This window comes from Eptatretus burgeri, chromosome 1, assembly GCF_056783735.1.
Source record: "Eptatretus burgeri isolate ZD-2024b chromosome 1, Ebu_testis_v1, whole genome shotgun sequence".
In the NCBI taxonomy this organism is placed as follows: domain Eukaryota; kingdom Metazoa; phylum Chordata; class Myxini; order Myxiniformes; family Myxinidae; genus Eptatretus; species Eptatretus burgeri.
The window spans coordinates 48,835,887-48,853,154 of NC_140961.1; positions in this window are offsets into that span (position 1 = coordinate 48,835,887).

Here is a 17,268-nt window from a genome sequence, read left to right on the forward strand (position 1 = left end):
GGACAACAAGGAACTTCGACGGAGGATAACAAGGAACTTCAAGGAAGGATAACAAGGAACTTCGACGGAGGATAACAAGGAACTTCGACGGAGGACAACAAGGAACTTCGACGGAGGATAACAAGGAACTTCGACGGAGGACAACAAGGAACTTCGACGGAGGATAACAAGGAACTTCGACGGAGGATAACAAGAAACTTCGACGGAATGATAACAAGGAACTTCGACGGAGGACAACAAGGAACTTCGACGGAGGACAACAAGGAACTTCGACGGAGGACAACAAGGAACTTCGACGGAGGACAACAAGGAACTTCGACGGAGGACAACAAGGAACTTCGACGGAGGATAACAAGGAACTTCCACGGAGGATAACAAGGAACTTCGACGGAGGATAACAAGGAACTTCAAGGAAGGACAACAAGGACCTTCGATTTAGGATTACAAGGAACTTTGGCGGAGGATAACAAGGAACTTTGACGGAGGATAACAAGGAACTTTGATGGAGGATAACAAGGAACTTTGACGGAGGATAACAAGGAACTTTGACGGAGGATAACAAGGAACTTTGACGGAGGATAACAAGGAACTTCGACGGAGGATAACAAGGAACTTCGACGGAGGATAACAAGGAACTTCGACGGAGGATAACAAGGAACTTCGACGGAGGATAACAAGGCACTTCAAGGAAGGATAACAAGGAACTTCGACGGAGGAGAACAAGGAACTTCGATTTAGGATTACAAGGAACTTTGACGGAGGACAACAAGGAACTTTGACGGAGGACAACAAGGAACTTTGACGGAGGACAACAAGGAACTTTGACGGAGGACAACAAGGAACTTTGACGGAGGACAACAAGGAACTTTGACGGAGGACAACAAGGAACTTTGACGGAGGACAACAAGGAACTTTGACGGAGGACAACAAGGAACTTTGACGGAGGACAACAAGGAACTTTGACGGAGGACAACAAGGAACTTTGACGGAGGACAACAAGGAACTTTGACGGAGGACAACAAGGAACTTTGACGGAGGACAACAAGGAACTTTGACGGAGGACAACAAGGAACTTTGACGGAGGACAACAAGGAACTTTGACGGAGGACAACAAGGAACTTTGACGGAGGACAACAAGGAACTTTGACGGAGGACAACAAGGAACTTTGACGGAGGACAACAAGGAACTTTGACGGAGGACAACAAGGAACTTTGACGGAGGATAACAAGGAACTTTGACGGAGGATAACAAGGAACTTTGACGGAGGATAACAAGGAACTTTGACGGAGGATAACAAGGAACTTTGACGGAGGATAACAAGGAACTTTGACGGAGGATAACAAGGAACTTTGACGGAGGATAACAAGGAACTTTGACGGAGGATAACAAGGAACTTTGACGGAGGATAACAAGGAACTTTGACGGAGGATAACAAGGAACTTTGACGGAGGATAACAAGGAACTTTGACGGAGGATAACAAGGAACTTCGATGGAGGACAACAAGGACCTTCGATTTAGGATTACAAGGAACTTTGGCGGAGGATAACAAGGAACTTTGACGGAGGATAACAAGGAACTTCGACGGAGGATAACAAGGAACTTCGACGGAGGATAACAAGGAACTTCGACGGAGGATAACAAGGAACTTCGACGGAGGATAACAAGGAACTTCAAGGAAGGATAACAAGGAACTTCGACGGAGGAGAACAAGGAACTTCGACGGAGGAGAACAAGGAACTTCGACGGAGGAGAACAAGGAACTTCAAGGAAGGATAACAAGGAACTTCGACGGAAGACAACAAGGAACTTTGACGGAGAATAACAAGGAACTTCAAGGAAGGATAACAAGGAACTTCAAGGAAGGATAACAAGGAACTTCGACGGAGGAGAACAAGGAACTTCGACGGAGGAGAACAAGGAACTTCAAGGAAGGATAACAAGGAACTTCGACGGAAGACAACAAGGAACTTTGACGGAGAATAACAAGGAACTTTGACGGAGGATAACAAGGAACTTTGACGAAGGATAACAAGGAACTTCGACGGAGGATAACAAGGAACTTCGACGGAGGATAACAAGGAACTTCGACGGAGGATAACAAGGAACTTCGATGGAGGATAACAAGGAACTTCAAGGAAGGATAACAAGGAACTTCGACGGAGGATAACAAGGAACTTCGACGGAGGATAACAAGGAACTTCGACGGAGGACAACAAGGAACTTCGACGGAGAATAACAAGGAACTTCAAGGAAGGATAACAAGGAACTTCGACGGAGGACAACAAGGAACTTCGACGGAGGATAACAAGGAACTTCAAGGAAGGATAACAAGGAACTTCGACGGAGGATAACAAGGAACTTCGGCGGAGGATAACAAGGAACTTCGACGGAGGATAACAAGGAACTTCGACGGAGGATAACAAGGAACTTCGACGGAGGATAACAAGGAACTTCGACGGAGGATAACAAGGAACTTCGACGGAGGATAACAAGGAACTTCGACGGAGGATAACAAGGAACTTCGACGGAGGATAACAAGGAACTTCGACGGAGGATAACAAGGAACTTCGACGGAGGATAACAAGGAACTTCGACGGAGGATAACAAGGAACTTCGACGGAGGATAACAAGGAACTTCGACGGAGGATAACAAGGAACTTCGGCGGAGGATAACAAGGAACTTCCACGGAGGACAACAAGGAACTTCGACGGAGGATAACAAGGAACTTCGACGGAGGACAACAAGGAACTTCGACGGAGGATAACAAGGAACTTCGACGGAGGATAACGAGGAGCTTTGACGGAGGATAACGAGGAGCTTTGACGGAGGATAACAAGGAACTTTGACGGAGGATAACAAGGAACTTTGACGGAGGACAACAAGGACCTTCGATTTAGGATTACAAGGAACTTTGGCGGAGGATAACAAGGAACTTTGCCGGAGGATAACAAGGAACTTTGCCGGAGGATAACAAGGAACTTTGCCGGAGGATAACAAGGAACTTCGACGGAGGATAACAAGGAACTTCGACGGAGGATAACAAGGAACTTCGACGGAGGATAACAAGGAACTTCGACGGAGGATAACAAGGAACTTCGACGGAGGATAACAAGGAACTTCGACGGAGGATAACAAGGAACTTCGACGGAGGATAACAAGGAACTTCAAGGAAGGATAACAAGGAACTTCAAGGAAGGATAACAAGGAACTTCGACGGAGGATAACAAGGAACTTCAAGGAAGGATAACAAGGAACTTCGACGGAGGATAACAAGGAACTTCAAGGAAGGATAACAAGGAACTTCAAGGAAGGATAACAAGGAACTTCAAGGAAGGATAACAAGGAACTTCGACGGAGGATAACAAGGAACTTCGACGGAGGATAACAAGGAACTTCGACGGAGGATAACAAGGAACTTCGACGGAGGATAACAAGGAACTTCGACGGAGGACAACAAGGAACTTTGATGGAGAATAACAAGGAACTTCGACGGAGGACAACAAGGAACTTCGACGGAGGACAACATGGAACTTCGACGGAGGATAACAAGGAACTTCGATGGAGGATAACAAGGAACTTCAAGGAAGGATAACAAGGAACTTCGACGGAGAACAACATGGAACTTCGACGGAGGACAACAAGGAACTTCGACGGAGGACAACATGGAACTTCGACGGAGGACAACATGGAACTTCGACGGAGGATAACAAGGAACTTCGATGGAGGATAACAAGGAACTTCAAGGAAGGATAACAAGGAACTTCGACGGAGGACAACAAGGAACTTTGATGGAGAACAACATGGAACTTCGACGGAGGACAACAAGGAACTTCGACGGAGGACAACAAGGAACTTCGACAGAGGACAACATGGAACTTCGACGGAGGATAACAAGGAACTTCGATGGAGGATAACAAGGAACTTCGAGGAAGGATAACAAGGAACTTCGACGGAGGACAACAAGGAACTTCGACGGAGGACAACATGGAACTTCGACGGAGGATAACAAGGAACTTCGATGGAGGATAACAAGGAACTTCGATGGAGGATAACAAGGAACTTCAAGGAAGGATAACAAGGAACTTCGACGGAGGACAACAAGGAACTTCGACGGAGGATAACAAGGAACTTCAAGGAAGGATAACAAGGAACTTCGACGGAGGATAACAAGGAACTTCGACGGAAGGATAACAAGGAACTTCGACGGAGGACAACAAGGAACTTCGACGGAGGACAACAAGGAACTTCGACGGAGGACAACAAGGAACTTCGACGGAGGATAACAAGGAACTTCGACGGAGGACAACAAGGAACTTCGACGGAGGACAACAAGGAACTTCGACGGAGGATAACAAGGAACTTCAAGGAAGGATAACAAGGAACTTCGACGGAGGACAACAAGGAACTTCGACGGAGGACAACAAGGAACTTCGACGGAGGACAACAAGGAACTTCGACGGAGGACAACAAGGAACTTCAAGGAAGGATAACAAGGAACTTCGACGGAGGATAACAAGGAACTTCGGCGGAGGATAACAAGGAACTTCGACGGAGGATAACAAGGAACTTCGACGGAGGACAACAAGGAACTTCGACGGAGGATAACAAGGAACTTCGACGGAGGACAACAAGGAACTTCGACGGAGGACAACAAGGAACTTCGACGGAGGACAACAAGGAACTTCGACGGAGGATAACAAGGAACTTCGACGGAGGACAACGAGGAACTTTGACGGAGGATAACAAGGAACTTCGATGGAGGACAACAAGGACCTTCGATTTAGGATTACAAGGAACTTTGGCGGAGGATAACAAGGAACTTTGCCGGAGGATAACAAGGAACTTTGCCGGAGGATAACAAGGAACTTCGACGGAGGATAACAAGGAACTTCGACGGAGGATAACAAGGAACTTCGACGGAGGATAACAAGGAACTTCGACGGAGGATAACAAGGAACTTCGACGGAGGATAACAAGGAACTTCGACGGAGGATAACAAGGAACTTCGACGGAGGATAACAAGGAACTTCAAGGAAGGATAACAAGGAACTTCGACGGAGGATAACAAGGAACTTCGACGGAGGATAACAAGGAACTTCAAGGAAGGATAACAAGGAACTTCGACGGAGGATAACAAGGAACTTCGACGGAGGATAACAAGGAACTTCAAGGAAGGATAACAAGGAACTTCGACGGAGGATAACAAGGAACTTCGACGGAGGATAACAAGGAACTTCGACGGAGGATAACAAGGAACTTCGACGGAGGATAACAAGGAACTTCGACGGAGGACAACAAGGAACTTTGATGGAGAATAACAAGGAACTTCGACGGAGGACAACAAGGAACTTCGACAGAGGATAACAAGGAACTTCGATGGAGGATAACAAGGAACTTCAAGGAAGGATAACAAGTAACTTCGACGGAGAACAACATGGAACTTCGACGGAGGATAACAAGGAACTTCGATGGAGGATAACAAGGAACTTCAAGGAAGGATAACAAGGAACTTCGACGGAGAACAACATGGAACTTCGACGGAGGACAACAAGGAACTTCGACGGAGGACAACATGGAACTTCGACGGAGGACAACATGGAACTTCGACGGAGGACAACATGGAACTTCGATGGAGGATAACAAGGAACTTCAAGGAAGGATAACAAGGAACTTCGACGGAGGACAACAAGGAACTTCGACGGAGGACAACAAGGAACTTCGACGGAGGACAACAAGGAACTTCGACGGAGGACAACAAGGAACTTCGACGGAGGACAACAAGGAACTTCGACGGAGGACAACAAGGAACTTCGACGGAGGATAACAAGGAACTTCGACGGAGGATAACAAGGAACTTCAAGGAAGGATAACAAGGAACTTCGACGGAGGATAACAAGGAACTTCGACGGAGGATAACAAGGAACTTCGACGGAGGATAACAAGGAACTTCGACGGAGGATAACAAGGAACTTCGACGGAGGATAACAAGGAACTTCGACGGAGGATAACAAGGAACTTCGACGGAGGATAACAAGGAACTTCGACGGAGGACAACAAGGAACTTCGAACGGAGGAACTTCAAGGAACTTCGGAGGATAACAAGGAACTTCGACGGAGGATAACTTCGACGGAGGATAACAAGGAACTTCGATGGAGGATAACAAGGAACTTCAAGGAAGGATAACAAGGAACTTCGACGGAGGACAACAAGGAACTTTGACGGAGAACAACATGGAACTTCGACGGAGGACAACAAGGAACTTCGACGGAGGACAACATGGAACTTCGACGGAGGATAACAAGGAACTTCGATGGAGGATAACAAGGAACTTCAAGGAAGGATAACAAGGAACTTCGACGGAGAACAACATGGAACTTCGACGGAGGACAACAAGGAACTTCGACGGAGGACAACAAGGAACTTCGACGGAGGACAACAAGGAACTTCGACGGAGGACAACAAGGAACTTCGACGGAGGACAACAAGGAACTTCAAGGAAGGATAACAAGGAACTTCAAGGAAGGATAACAAGGAACTTCGGCGGAGGATAACAAGGAACTTCGACGGAGGACAACAAGGAACTTCGACGGAGGATAACAAGGAACTTCGACGGAGGACAACAAGGAACTTCGACGGAGGATAACAAGGAACTTCGACGGAGGACAACAAGGAACTTCGACGGAGGACAACAAGGAACTTCGACGGAGGATAACAAGGAACTTCGACGGAGGATAACGAGGAACTTTGACGGAGGATAACAAGGAACTTCGATGGAGGACAACAAGGACCTTCGATTTAGGATTACAAGGAACTTTGGCGGAGGATAACAAGGAACTTTGCCGGAGGATAACAAGGAACTTCGATGGAGGATAACAAGGAACTTCGACGGAGGATAACAAGGAACTTCGACGGAGGATAACAAGGAACTTCGACGGAGGATAACAAGGAACTTCGACGGAGGATAACAAGGAACTTCGACGGAGGATAACAAGGAACTTCGACGGAGGATAACAAGGAACTTCGACGGAGGATAACAAGGAACTTCGACGGAGGATAACAAGGAACTTCGACGGAGGATAACAAGGAACTTCGACGGAGGATAACAAGGAACTTCGACGGAGGATAACAAGGAACTTCGGCGGAGGATAACAAGGAACTTCCACGGAGGACAACAAGGAACTTCGACGGAGGATAACAAGGAACTTCGACGGAGGACAACAAGGAACTTCGACGGAGGATAACAAGGAACTTCGGCGGAGGATAACAAGGAACTTCGACGGAGGACAACAAGGAACTTCGACGGAGGACAACAAGGAACTTCGACGGAGGACAACAAGGAACTTCGACGGAGGACAACAAGGAACTTCGACGGAGGACAACAAGGAACTTCGACGGAGGATAACAAGGAACTTCGACGGAGGATAACAAGGAACTTCGACGGAGGATAACGAGGAGCTTTGACGGAGGATAACGAGGAGCTTTGACGGAGGATAACAAGGAACTTCGATGGAGGACAACAAGGACCTTCGATTTAGGATTACAAGGAACTTTGGCGGAGGATAACAAGGAACTTTGCCGGAGGATAACAAGGAACTTCGACGGAGGATAACAAGGAACTTCGACGGAGGATAACAAGGAACTTCGACGGAGGATAACAAGGAACTTCAAGGAAGGATAACAAGGAACTTCGACGGAGGATAACAAGGAACTTCGACGGAGGATAACAAGGAACTTCGACGGAGGATAACAAGGAACTTCGACGGAGGATAACAAGGAACTTCGACGGAGGATAACAAGGAACTTCGACGGAGGATAACAAGGAACTTCGACGGAGGATAACAAGGAACTTCGACGGAGGATAACAAGGAACTTCGACGGAGGATAACAAGGAACTTCGACGGAGGATAACAAGGAACTTCGATGGAGAATAACAAGGAACTTCGACGGAGGACAACAAGGAACTTCGACGGAGGACAACATGGAACTTCGACGGAGGATAACAAGGAACTTCGATGGAGGATAACAAGGAACTTCAAGGAAGGATAACAAGGAACTTCGACGGAGAACAACATGGAACTTCGACGGAGGACAACAAGGAACTTCGACGGAGGACAACATGGAACTTCGACGGAGGACAACATGGAACTTCGACGGAGGATAACAAGGAACTTCGATGGAGGATAACAAGGAACTTCAAGGAAGGATAACAAGGAACTTCGACGGAGGACAACAAGGAACTTCGACGGAGGACAACAAGGAACTTCGACGGAGGACAACAAGGAACTTCGACGGAGGACAACAAGGAACTTCGACGGAGGATAACAAGGAACTTCGACGGAGGATAACAAGGAACTTCGACGGAGGATAACAAGGAACTTCCACGGAGGATAACAAGGAACTTCGACGGAGGATAACAAGGAACTTCAAGGAAGGACAACAAGGACCTTCGATTTCGGATTAGAAGGAACTTTGGCGGAGGATAACAAGGAACTTTGACGGAGGATAACAAGGAACTTTGACGGAGGATAACAAGGAACTTTGACGGAGGATAACAAGGAACTTCGACGGAGGATAACAAGGAACTTCAAGGAAGGATAACAAGGAACTTCGACGGAGGAGAACAAGGAACTTCGATGGAGGACAACAAGGACCTTCGATTTAGGATTACAAGGAACTTTGGCGGAGGATAACAAGGAACTTTGACGGAGGATAACAAGGAACTTTGACGGAGGATAACAAGGAACTTTGACGGAGGATAACAAGGAACTTTGACGGAGGATAACAAGGAACTTTGACGGAGGATAACAAGGAACTTTGACGGAGGATAACAAGGAACTTTGACGGAGGATAACAAGGAACTTTGACGGAGGATAACAAGGAACTTTGACGGAGGATAACAAGGAACTTCGACGGAGGATAACAAGGAACTTCGACGGAGGATAACAAGGAACTTCGACGGAGGATAACAAGGAACTTCGACGGAGGATAACAAGGAACTTCGACGGAGGATAACAAGGAACTTCGACGGAGGATAACAAGGAACTTCAAGGAAGGACAACAAGGACCTTCGATTTCGGATTAGAAGGAACTTTGGCGGAGGATAACAAGGAACTTTGACGGAGGATAACAAGGAACTTCGACGGAGGATAACAAGGAACTTCGACGGAGGATAACAAGGAACTTCGACGGAGGATAACAAGGAACTTCGACGGAGGATAACAAGGAACTTCGACGGAGGATAACAAGGAACTTCGACGGAGGATAACAAGGAACTTCGACGGAGGATAACAAGGAACTTCGACGGAGGATAACAAGGAACTTTGACGGAGGATAACAAGGAACTTTGACGGAGGATAACAAGGAACTTTGACGGAGGATAACAAGGAACTTTGACGGAGGATAACAAGGAACTTTGACGGAGGATAACAAGGAACTTTGACGGAGAACAACATGGAACTTCGACGGAGGACAACAAGGAACTTCGACGGAGGACAACATGGAACTTTGACGGAGGATAACGAGGAACTTCGACGGAGAATAACAAGGAACTTCAAGGAAGGATAACAAGGAACTTCGACGGAGGACAACAAGGAACTTCGACGGAGGATAACAAGGAACTTCAAGGAAGGATAACAAGGAACTTCGACGGAGGATAACAAGGAACTTCGAAGGAGGATAACAAGGAACTTCAAGGAAGGATAACAAGGAACTTTGACGGAGGACAACAAGGAACTTTGACGGAGGACAACAAGGAACTTTGACGGAGGACAACAAGGAACTTTGACGGAGGACAACAAGGAACTTTGACGGAGGACAACAAGGAACTTTGACGGAGGACAACAAGGAACTTTGACGGAGGACAACAAGGAACTTTGACGGAGGACAACAAGGAACTTTGACGGAGGACAACAAGGAACTTCGACGGAGGACAACAAGGAACTTCGACGGAGGACAACAAGGAACTTTGACGGAGGACAACAAGGAACTTTGACGGAGGACAACAAGGAACTTTGACGGAGGACAACAAGGAACTTCGACGGAGGACAACAAGGAACTTCGACGGAGGACAACAAGGAACTTTGACGGAGGACAACAAGGAACTTCGACGGAGGACAACAAGGAACTTTGACGGAGGACAACAAGGAACTTTGACGGAGGACAACAAGGAACTTTGACGGAGGACAACAAGGAACTTTGACGGAGGACAACAAGGAACTTTGACGGAGGACAACAAGGAACTTTGACGGAGGACAACAAGGAACTTTGACGGAGGACAACAAGGAACTTCGACGGAGGACAACAAGGAACTTTGACGGAGGACCACAAGGAACTTTGACGGAGGACAACAAGGAACTTTGACGCAGGACAACAAGGAACTTTGACGGAGGACAACAAGGAACTTTGACGCAGCACAACAAGGAACTTTGACGGAGGACAACAAGGAACTTTGACGGAGGACAACAAGGAACTTCGACGGAGGACAACAAGGAACTTTGACGGAGGACAACAAGGAACTTCGACGGAGGATAACAAGGAACTTCGACGGAGGATAACAAGGAACTTCTACGGAGGATAACAAGGAACTTCGACGGAGGATAACAAGGAACTTTGACGGAGGATAACAAGGAACTTTGACGGAGGATAACAAGGAACTTTGACGGAGGATAACAAGGAACTTTGACGGAGGATAACAAGGAACTTTGACGGAGGATAACAAGGAACTTTGACGGAGGACAACAAGGAACTTTGACGGAGGACAACAAGGAACTTTGACGGAGGACAACAAGGAACTTTGACGGAGGACAACAAGGAACTTTGACGGAGGACAACAAGGAACTTTGACGGAGGACAACAAGGAACTTTGACGGAGGACAACAAGGAACTTTGACGGAGGACAACAAGGAACTTTGACGGAGGACAACAAGGAACTTTGACGGAGGACAACAAGGAACTTTGACGGAGGACAACAAGGAACTTTGACGGAGGACAACAAGGAACTTTGACGGAGGACAACAAGGAACTTTGACGGAGGACAACAAGGAACTTTGACGGAGGACAACAAGGAACTTTGACGGAGGACAACAAGGAACTTTGACGGAGGACAACAAGGAACTTTGACGGAGGACAACAAGGAACTTTGACGGAGGACAACGAGGAACTTTGACGGAGGACAACGAGGAACTTTGACGGAGGACAACGAGGAACTTTGACGGAGGACAACGAGGAACTTTGACGGAGGACAACGAGGAACTTTGACGGAGGACAACGAGGAACTTTGACGGAGGACAACGAGGAACTTTGACGGAGGACAACGAGGAACTTTGACGGAGGACAACGAGGAACTTTGACGGAGGACAACGAGGAACTTTGACGGAGGACAACGAGGAACTTTGACGGAGGACAACGAGGAACTTTGACGGAGGACAACGAGGAACTTTGACGGAGGACAACGAGGAACTTTGACGGAGGACAACGAGGAACTTTGACGGAGGACAACGAGGAACTTTGACGGAGGACAACGAGGAACTTTGACGGAGGACAACGAGGAACTTTGACGGAGGACAACGAGGAACTTTGACGGAGGACAACGAGGAACTTTGACGGAGGACAACGAGGAACTTTGACGGAGGACAACGAGGAACTTTGACGGAGGACAACGAGGAACTTTGACGGAGGACAACGAGGAACTTTGACGGAGGACAACGAGGAACTTTGACGGAGGACAACGAGGAACTTTGACGGAGGACAACGAGGAACTTTGACGGAGGACAACGAGGAACTTTGACGGAGGACAACGAGGAACTTTGACGGAGGACAACGAGGAACTTTGACGGAGGACAACGAGGAACTTTGACGGAGGACAACGAGGAACTTTGACGGAGGACAACGAGGAACTTTGACGGAGGACAACGAGGAACTTTGACGGAGGACAACGAGGAACTTTTGACGGAGGACAACGAGGAACTTTGACGGAGGACAACGAGGAACTTTGACGGAGGACAACGAGGAACTTTGACGGAGGACAACGAGGAACTTTGACGGAGGACAACGAGGAACTTTGACGGAGGACAACGAGGAACTTTGACGGAGGACAACGAGGAACTTTGACGGAGGACAACGAGGAACTTTGACGGAGGACAACGAGGAACTTTGACGGAGGACAACGAGGAACTTTGACGGAGGACAACGAGGAACTTTGACGGAGGACAACGAGGAACTTTGACGGAGGACAACGAGGAACTTTGACGGAGGACAACGAGGAACTTTGACGGAGGACAACGAGGAACTTTGACGGAGGACAACGAGGAACTTTGACGGAGGACAACGAGGAACTTTGACGGAGGATAACGAGGAACTTTGACGGAGGATAACGAGGAACTTTGACGGAGGATAACGAGGAACTTTGACGGAGGACAACAAGGACCTTCGATTTAGGATTACAAGGAACTTTGGCGGAGGATAACGAGGAACTTTGCCGGAGGACAACGAGGAACTTTGACGGAGGACAACGAGGAACTTTGACGGAGGACAACGAGGAACTTTGACGGAGGACAACGAGGAACTTTGACGGAGGACAACGAGGAACTTTGACGGAGGACAACGAGGAACTTTGACGGAGGACAACGAGGAACTTTGACGGAGGACAACGAGGAACTTTGACGGAGGATAACGAGGAACTTTGACGGAGGATAACGAGGAACGCAAGACAAACGGACGCAAAGGGGTAAAACCATTAACTCCTTCACCTTCGGTGGCGGAGGTTACGGGACGCCACCAGAATTTGGAGGAGGGAGACAGGTTTGAGAGTTCAGACTTGCGATGAGAAAGATGTTGTTTTTGGCTTTCCTGAGGGTAGACACACACTTGTTCCGAGCTTTGTGGAAAAAAGTGAGGTTGCCTTCAGTTGGATTAGCCTTCCATGAAGTGAAAGCAAGTTGTTTCAGAACAGCCGCCTCACCACAAGCTTCAGTGTGCCATGGCCGGAGGAAAGGTAGGACAACTGAAGACGAGATGAGATAAATCTGTGCATGAGAGAGCAAGTTTTTTTGAAAGAATTCCCAGGACGAGTTTATGTCGGAGGAAGGAGAAATGGGAGACCAGTCTAGAAGTTTGATGGCTGCTTGAAGACCCTGCCAGTCGGCATGAGTGAAATGCCAGACTTGACGGTGCTGATGTAGTTCTCTAAAAACAGCCAGAGAGACGTCTGCTTTGGCAAGCACGTAGTCAGATGAACCAATTGGAGCAGAGGAAGAACAGAGATATTTCCAGGGAAATTGGTCAAAATCAGATCCAGAAGTTGGTTGAGATCTGGGTCAGGAAGTTGACCAATTGAGGCAGTCCCAATGAGTCACAGAAGTCTTTTGCTGAAGTCCCATGGCAGGTGAGAGAGGTACCCTCATTCAGCCAACTGGCATGATGACAATTGAAGTCACCACATATTAGGAAGAGAGAGTTGAGATGAGAGGATAGAAGTTGGTCCATGTTTTCAAAGAGCTAAATGTAAATGGAGTCATCACTGTTCGGTGGACGGAACAGCACACTTATAAACATGAGGTGGGAGTGGAGGAGAAGCCGTAGCCAAGAGGTATTCATGAGGGTGTGGGGGAGTGAGGGCAGTGCATGGAGACTGAGGAATAAAGTCTTTGATGAAGAGAGCAACTCCTCCACCAGGACGAGGCTCAGGTCTGTCGTACCGGAGGAGGGAGTAACAAAGGGAGAGATACTAGGGAGTCAGATTCGTCTTGAAGGGGGAAAGTTTCTGTTTGAAAGCAGATTATGTCTGGTTTGTCAGTGGCAACCTTCACGTAAAGATAAACCTGTGCTGCCTGTTTACCTCCCGTATCTGTCACCACCTCAGATCCTTCTCCTGTGTGACAGGTTCCCAAATTACCCCTTACATCATGAACACAAACCTCAACATTCTTGACACAAACAGGTACAGACAAAATAGCAGCATCCAATATATCATTGAAAGCAGGGATTTTAGTTTTGACCAAGGAAACCTGTAATCCCAGCAGCTTTGACTCCTCATTCATTGTCTGGAGGGCGTCCATAAGGATATCCAGCATCTCTGCAAGGATGACTGCATCATCTGAGAAATGAAGGTCAGCGATCTTGACACTCCCAAACGATGCACTGCAGCTAGATGTCTCTGACATCCTGCCCAGAATCCAGTCCATGCAAGCACTGGAAGGTGTGGGGGCAAGTACACACCCCTGACAAACTCCAGTAACAACAGGAAATAAGTCAGATGGAACCACCACACCTCACAGCACTCTCAATCCCAAAGTATCATTCAGAAATCAGATTGATCAGTTTTGGTGGCACCCTAAGAAGACCGAGAATCCTCCAGAGAATAAAAAGAACTGGCGATCACCCTTCCCTTTCCAGAGAGGGACAACAAGGCCCCTCTTCCAGTCGGTTGGGATGATGCTTGTGCTTCAAACAGTGCACCGATTTGCAGCAATGACACGAGTACAGCATTTCCACCAGCCTTGTGAAGTTCAGCATGGATGCTATAGATCCCAGGAGCTTTATCCCTCTTTCAACTGGTTCACCACAACCTGTGTTTCCACAAACAAAGGTGGTTCACAGTTGATTGGAGGGTCAGCAATATGTATAGTAACACCGCTGACATCAAACTCACCAGCTGGTGGGTCAGACTGGTACAGCCGCTCAAAGTAACCAGCCCAGGAGACCTTCCCTTTGGTGCTCACCATCCTCCACTTTAACTGCAGTCCACCGAGGGATGGGCTTGGAGGAACGCAATGCACAAATTCCTCTGCAAGCTGGATGGGAATCACTTGACCACAGGTGATGCTCTACCCCTTCAGAGTCCTCACATAGAGACCTCATTGTCCACCCTCAGCGCTGTACAGTTTTATGCCTCAACTCCCTGAACAGCTCAGCTCTGCCATTAAGAATGGCCCTGCGACTCTGGTCAGTGGTATCCAGTATCTCTTGGGAGACAAAGTTCTTCTTCTCTTAACAGCGGATTCCAAGACAACCACTGGAAACATCAGGGATGGTAGTCAGGGAGGCACTCCACAACTCTTCAGGATCCCCCAAAACACCCCGACCCCCCCACCAAATCCCTACTCAGCCTGTTCACAAACTCCTCAATTACTCGAGCTTGCCAACATCCAGCCTCGGCTGGGATGATACCCTTCTCCCGGATTTGAGCTACAACTTCAGAGTTGCGACAACAGGCCTGAGGTCAGCCGTAGTGAGGAACTGAGCACTCCAGTCGACCCTACAGTTCTGGAGCATCATCCAGCAACCATCAACGAGCACACGGCCAATCTCCTTTGCCATACCACCAGCATTGGAATACCAAGTCCAGCGATGAGCCTGTGGGCACTGAAACCATGAACGAGCCAGCCTAAGTCCACGACTTCATGCAAAGTCAAGGAACTTGGTGCTATTCTGGTTCATAGTACCAGATTTATGTGCAAAGTCAAGGAACTTGGTGCTATTCTGGTTCACAGTACCAGATTCATGGGGACCAACACATATCTCATAACTGGGGCAATTTTTGCAACTTTTTTTCATGGCATTCACATGTCATGAAACGCAAAGATATCGCTTTCTTTTTGCCTGAGGATGTAGTGGGAGGGAGTTATAAAGGCAACTTTTTTGCAACTTTATCTCGTTAGCGCAACTTTCCAACTTTTCCATTACAAGCGAAACCTCCGGTGTTAATCACGCTCGGGTGGCTAAATCTGATAAATACTCGGCCATGTGGCGTGGTGCCTGCGTGAAGCGGCGATAGAAAGAACATTTTGATCGAGTATCACGTGTGCATTGAACGAGCTGACTTCCTGTCATGTGTTGCTGTGGTGTTCCTGTTTGCGATCAAGTTGTTATATCTTACCTCTTTTTCCTTAAATATCGAGTTTAATCTCTATTATAAGGACGTCAGCCTTACTTACCAATTATGCCCAAGGAAGCTGCTTCTTCTATTGCAAAAGTACGAGCCGATGCAGCAGAATTTCCAACCGAGTTCGTCGTAACTTCTGGGAACAGCAAGCTATGTTCTCCAGTCGTGTGCCACGGACGACGGTCCAGTGTTCTGAAACATCGTGACAGTACAAAACACACGAGAGCCAAGGATGCTGAAAATGAACCTCGACAGACATTGCTGCGAGCTGAGAAAGTGAGCAAGGGACAATAATTTGTTGACAATTAGTTACAAGCTTTCTCTCAGCAGATATCTCTCTAAAAACTCAATAATCTGGAGATGAAGTCACCATTCCAATTCATGGGCTACAATGCACCTTCGGAGTCCTGTTGCCGATCGCGAGTGGCATCAATGGCAGAGAAAGAAACGTTGCGGACCCAGAACTTGCTCAAGGGGAAGAACATATTTATGGTCATCCATGAAACAGAGGTGGCAGGCGCAAGGTACATTAACACTTTCGTGGGCAATGTCCAATCACCAGAAAAGACTTTCCTGCTGCACTGCATTCAGCTTCCAGCCCCAGTCAACTCACAGACAGTACTACATGCAGTGGATGATGCCATCAGAACACTACAGTGTGTTTGGTCGAATCTTGTTCGACTCTTGAGCGACGCCGCTGCGCGCTGCATGACTGCTGCTGGACGCCTCCTCAAGCAAATCTCCCCGCGACTATTCCATGTCACATGTACTGCGCATCTACTTCATGACCGTGCCAAAAAGGTTTGAGCGCACTTTTCTGGCGTCGATTAATCTGATCGCCAGGGTCAAGAGTGCTGTCGTCAAGAACAAAGACCGTAAGGAGGAGTTCGCCGCAGTTGGATACCGCCCTCCACCCATTGTAACCCGCTGTGCAAGCTGGTTAAATGCAGCTTTCTACTATGCTGACAATTTGCCAGAAGTCAAGAGAATCATTGGGGAATTTCAAGGTGATGGTTTGCGTGTTACCAGAGCGAAGGAAGCTATAGCATCAGAACACCTGGCGAAGGACTTGCTCAGTATCGATCATGACTACAAGTGCCTGATTGAGCTCGTCACTAAATGCGAAAGTTCTGCGTATACGATCTCTGATGCTTTCAACGATCTGAAATTGCTCAGCTCCAGCACTGATCCATGTGGGATGGCGTCTTATTTGGAGAGACGTTTGGAGCAGAACAAGGACAGAAAGCAGATCATGGATCTGGCGAGCGATGACATTCCACCAAGTTTGTTCGGAAAGTTGCAAAAGTGTCGAGTTATTTCGGTGAGCGTTGAACGCTCTTTTTCGATGTTAAAAAAAAAATCTACTAGCGAAGGACTGTAACTT